A 6,013-nucleotide genomic window follows, 5' to 3' on the forward strand; every position below is an offset into this window, starting at 1 on the left:
TAATAAATTAAATGATTCGAAAAAGGTGCAAATGATTGGGCAAAAAAAAAATGTATGTAAAAAACATTTTTTTTTTAAACCCACTGACAAAAATAATAATTAATCTAAGGAATCTTTTAGGACGCTCCCCCTTCATCCCCATTCGAATTTATTATTAAAATATTTATAAAAATTAATTTAAAACCTTTTTTCTCTTCTCCTCTCCACTCCTCCCTCCCTCCCTTCTTTCCTTCCTTTGTTTGATTTATTTCAAATAATATTTTTTTCATCATTAACTTTTTTTTTTTTCCCCAAAGAAAATAAAAAAAAAATGGAAACAAAAGGGGGAAAGAAGGGGGAGAAAGAGAGAAAGAAAGAGAAAAAATAAATAGAAAAATACCTGAAATTTATTATTATTATTATTTTTATAAAAACCTAGTCAATTAAGGTCCTCCAGTTTTTTTTTTTTTTTTTTTTTTTTTTTTCGTGCATTAACGCAGCAATCCGACAAATCTTTTTCCTTTTTCCTTTTTTTTTTTTTTTTTTTTACCTGTCGATTCGCTAATTGAGATTTCGTATTAATTGACGTCCTGTTTTTTATTTTTTATTTTTTTTTAAAACCATTTTCTGATGGGTCACGATTATTATTATCATTTTACTTATAAAATAACTTTCGTGTGGTGAGTGAGTGAGTGAGAGAAAAAAAATAACAGTTCCTTTTTTATTGTCGTAGAGAAGGAAGTAGAAAAAAATAATAAAAACAAAGAAAGTAAAAGAAACGCTTAAGAAACGAGGATAATTAAAAAGAAAATTTTTTTGTTTTTTGTAATGGAGAGTTAATAAAATTTTTTTTTTTTACCATAATCATCATCATCATCATTAATAAATAAATGAGTATAACTTTCAACAACTGTCCATTTTTTAAAAAAAAAAAAATTTACGATCGTTTAATCGATTTATTTTACACGTATTACGGCACGTATATTATTCATTCTTCCATTTTTTTCTTTCTTTCTTTCTTTCTTTCGCCTTTTACGACTGATTCAATTGTAATAATAATAATAATTTCATTTTTTTTTCTCTCTCTTAATACCGAAACAAACAAACACAACAACACAAAAAAAAAAGAAAATATCGAGAGAAACGACGCACGTTTATTGTAAAACTTTTCTTTTTCACCATCATTCATTCATTCATTCATTCATTCAATTTCGCACCGTAATTATCAATTTTTTCTACTTTGATTATAATCATTACTACCACCGTCATCATCATCGTCGTCGTCGTCGTCGTCACCGTCGCCGCCATTACTTTTTATTATTTCTTCATTAAAAATAATTTTTTTTTTTTCGCATTCGTAAATAGAATTATATGCAATTAATTTATAACAAGGAACTTAATAATAATAATCATCATCATCATCGCGTGTACCATTGTGAGAAAAGATAAAAAAGGAAAAGAAGAAAGAAAGAAAATTGGTAACTTTAATTCATCATAATCATCATCATCAACAAAAAACCTTTAAGCCTTGTTTAAGCTTATTTGTCTAACGGTTATTTGAAAAAATATAATAATTTTTTTTTTTTGCGAGCGTGCGCCCCCCTTGCGCCCCTTTAGCCTTATTTAGCTCATAATTAGTTCGAGTGAAGGATTTTAATTAAAAATAATTACGGTCGATTAGTCAAGTATTAAAAAAAAAAAAAATTATTTCAAGTCATTCTTTTTTCTTTCTCTCACTTGACTTGACTACTTCCCGTCATCATTATACACCACAGAAACCCTCGAAAGTCTTGGCAATTTTATTATTATTATTATTATTATTATTATTATTATTATTATTATTATCATTTCGAAAACAAATTCAAATATTTAAGAAATAATTTTCTTTTTGTTTTTAGAAAAATAATAATAATAATAAATCATAGATTGAAATATTTGTTTTTTTTTTTCGATACATTTTCATACAACACAAGACGACCGTTAAAAAAAAAAAATAAAAACTTTGTCTGTACAAATCGCAAAATAAAAAATTTCTCACGCGAAACAGGAATTTATTATTATTATTATTATTATCACTTAATGAATTGCATAAGATCAATTAAAATCGCATAAATGTAAAAAAAAAAAAAAAAAAAAAAAAAAAAAACATCACACCGAGCAACACGGTATAATAACTAATAAAAATCTTAATAAGAACCTCCGAACGCGATTAAAATAAAAATAAAATAAGAATAAAATAAATGCCGTATTACTTATTAACGAGAGAGAAAGAGAGAGAGAGAGAGCGATAAAAAACTTATTAATTAGACTAACTAAAGTTTTAATAATTACTACTACTACTACTACTACTACCACCACCATCGAAGTTTGTGTTATCATTGCAACAACTTTAAAAAAAAAAAAAAAAAAGATCGTAAAAACACTTATGACGTGTGCCCAATAAACATTTTAATATCATTTTCGACGAATAATAATAATAATAATAATAATAATAATAATAATAATAATAATAATAATAATAATAATTAATTTTTCACACGATAAAATTAAACTAAAATATTTGAAATCATGTATTTTTTTATATAATTTTCTATTTCTTTTTTTTTAACGGTTTTTTTTTTTTTTTTTGCAAAAAATAATAAAATTTTTCATTATATTGTTTACATTTAAAATTGTCTGGCTACTATTTCAAATTCCCACGGTCCTTATAAAAAAAACACTTTCCAACTCTCTTCCTAATTTTCTCGTTCTTCCTTTTTTTTTTTTGTCTTTTCTTTTATAGTTTTCAGGGCAATCAAGTAATCAAACGACGGGGTAATAAAAAATTACAGGTTTATTTCAGGAGGTGCTAAATTGCCACCTAATTTTATTTCTTTATTTCTTACAATGTATGTATAACTAAATGTTCGGAAGAGCGCCATTATTCTCTACACCGCCCCCCCACCTCCCCCGCCGCTTACTTTTCATTTAATTAAGTGATTAAAAAAATTTTCTTTTTTTCCCGATTTTCTTACTACTCCCTACCTCGTGGGGGGGGGGGGGTTAAATTTAAATAAGAAAACCGGTTATAAATTTTTATGGCAATTAAAATATTTCGTTAAGGAAAATTTTTTTTTTTTTTTTTTTTTTTTTTTTCCAGGCTTTGAAGTTTGGCAACAAGTATGCCGAGGTACTTGGGATTTCCCTCTCCCCCCCCCCTCGCTTTTTTTTTTTTCCGCTAAGGGAATTTTTGCAGGAACACTAGGTACTTGACCCCCGGTTCCCCCTTTTCAAATTCGGAAGCAAAGAAATTTTTTTTTTTTTTTTTTTTTGGTTTTCCCCCGTTTCGTTTTAACCGCTAAAAACAATCAAATTCATACCGAAAAAAAAAAATTCAATTTAAAGCCGTAAAAAAAAAAAATCAGACAATTTTTTTTTTTTTTTAAATTTAAAAAAATTCAACTTGGGAAAATATTTTTAATTAAAATTTTCCGGGTAGGTTTAAAACAAAAAAAAAAAAAAAAAAAAAAAAAAAAACATCTCACGCGATAATTAAAAAAAAAAAAAAAAAAAAAACTTTAATAATTTCGCACTCGAAACAAAAAAATCTGTTTTCCTAATCGAATCTCACGAACGAACAAACAAACAAACAAAACAAGACAATACCCCAACAATGAAAATCGTATGAATGTGTACAGGTAAATGATAATGAAATTAATAATAATAATAATAATAATAAACGATAAACTAAACCCAACAAATTATTTCTTATCGATTGAATCAAAAAATTAATACGATTGAACGATATGAATATATATTTTTTTTCTCTTCACAATTAAAACCTGAAAAAAACCTGAAAAAAACCTGAAAAAAAAGTAGTTTTTATAAAAAACTTTAATAAATTGGGTTTTCCCCCTTCTCCCCTCCCCCTCCCCCACACCTCAGCTCTGTATATTCCATGGCTATCAAATTAAAATTAAATATATAAATCATATTTTTGCGACAATAAATAAAATCGAAGTTAAAAAAAATTGCAAAATATTTTTTTCTCCCTAACCGCCGTGATCGATTAATTCCATTCCATTCCATTCGTTGAATTATTAAATTATTCGCATTCTATGAATTTAAAAACGGGGAGAGGGAGAAAGAGAGTGAGAGAGAGATAGAAAATTATTACGCAGGTATTTTTAATTTTAAATTAAAATACTCATCGAATTAATAAAGTTCGAAAGTTTAAAAATTGAAAAAAAAAATAAAAATAAAAACAAAAGCCGCAAAACATTTAGAAAAAAAAAATATGCGCGTATGCGAATTTTAATACATTATTAAAAATCACGTGACGCGAATTCCTTTATTTTATTTTTTTTGGCAATTTATTAATAAAAATAATTAAAAAAACATTCACGAAAAGTTAACAAATACTTGACTTAATCAAACATTTGTTGTGGTTGTGGTTGTTGTTGTTGTTACGTAACGAATTGATCAATATTCGCATTTTTTAATTTGATTAAAGGAAAAAGAAACAAAAAAAAACCAAAAAAAAAATTCCATTAAAAGAAAAAGAATCACAACAATATTTTTTTTTTTTTTTTTTTTTTTGTTGTTGTTAATAACATTATAATTTTTTCATTCCTTAAATTTCAAAAGTTTACATAATAAAATAAATAAATAAAAAATTTAAAAAGTTTCGTTTCAATATTAAAAATTTAATTTACGTCGCGCCTTCTTTTTTTCTTATTTTTGTCGAATGTACCTGAACTACAAGTGTGAACTTAACGTCACGTAATTTCATTTTAAAATCGACTTCCTTTTCCGTCGCTTTAATAACATGATGATGATGATGATGATGATAATAATTTTTTTCAGGTAGGCACGTAGTAGTAGCAGAGAATTATTTTAAAAAAAAAAAAAATTTTCCAAATTTTCAAGACCATTTTTGGCAAAACCATTTTCATTATTTTTTTCTACCTTCAATTTTTTCCTTCTTCTTCTTTTCCCTTTAATTTTAATTTTCTTTTTATTTTAAATGTACGTAAAAAAAAAAAAAAGTATATTTGCCGAGGGATAAATAAGCGGTTAATATTAAAAATAGTAAAAAAAAAATATATATATTATATGTTTGCCAGGAAAATATTAATAAAACAGACGGCGGTTAGAAAAAAAAAAAAAAAAAAATTTTTTTTCTCTTTCTCTCTCTTCGGGCAATTTTTAATGTCTTCATTCAAATTCCGTCATCGTAAGAAAATCAAACGAATGTACAAACAAATCCTTCAAAAAAAAAAAAAAAAAAAAATCCCTTCAAGTTTTTTGATTTTTTTTAACAAACTCACAAATGTCAATTTACATTAACATCAAGTACGAGAGAAGCGGAAATAACGAAATTCAATCGTATAAAAATTGACGGAGCGCAAACGATAATCTCGTAATTAATAATAATAATAATAATAAGTCACATTCAATAAAAGGAAATTTAATGAAGATTTTGAAGAACTTAAAAGAAGGAAAAACCATCCGGGAAATCGCACTATGTGGGACGGCCCACATGCTTCGGAAAATTTTAGCACTAACGAATAAATTCAAGCATTTGTCCCTAAGGAATCGGGTAGAAACCTGGAATAAATGCTTAAAAATCCCGACAAATAAGAGCCTTGTCGCGTTTAAGAGTGACCATAATAATAATAATAATAATAAATATTTACTTCTGATAACGTGTGATATTTTAAAAACAATAAGGTAAAAAAGAAAAGTCAACCGTCGAATTATTTATAAATAAATAAATTTAAATTTAAAATAAGAAAAGCAAAACCGCAATTTGAAAGTTGATAAATAACCGTGAGAAAAAAGAAAAAAAAGTTTAAACTATTAAAAGTTGCTTTACGCCAACGTATTTCAATAAAATTTATTAGAGAGGAGAAAAAAAAAAGACTTGTAAGTACTTGCGACAATTACCACAAACTTTCCACTGCATATAAATTATCCCCTGTTTTTTATTCATACTAACCGATAATAATAATAATAGTAATAATAATAATAATAATAAAGTTGTTATCGATAG

This window comes from Pediculus humanus, genomic scaffold (genome assembly GCF_000006295.1).
Source record: "Pediculus humanus corporis 1103172107423 genomic scaffold, whole genome shotgun sequence".
Classification (NCBI taxonomy): Eukaryota; Metazoa; Arthropoda; class Insecta; order Psocodea; family Pediculidae; genus Pediculus; species Pediculus humanus.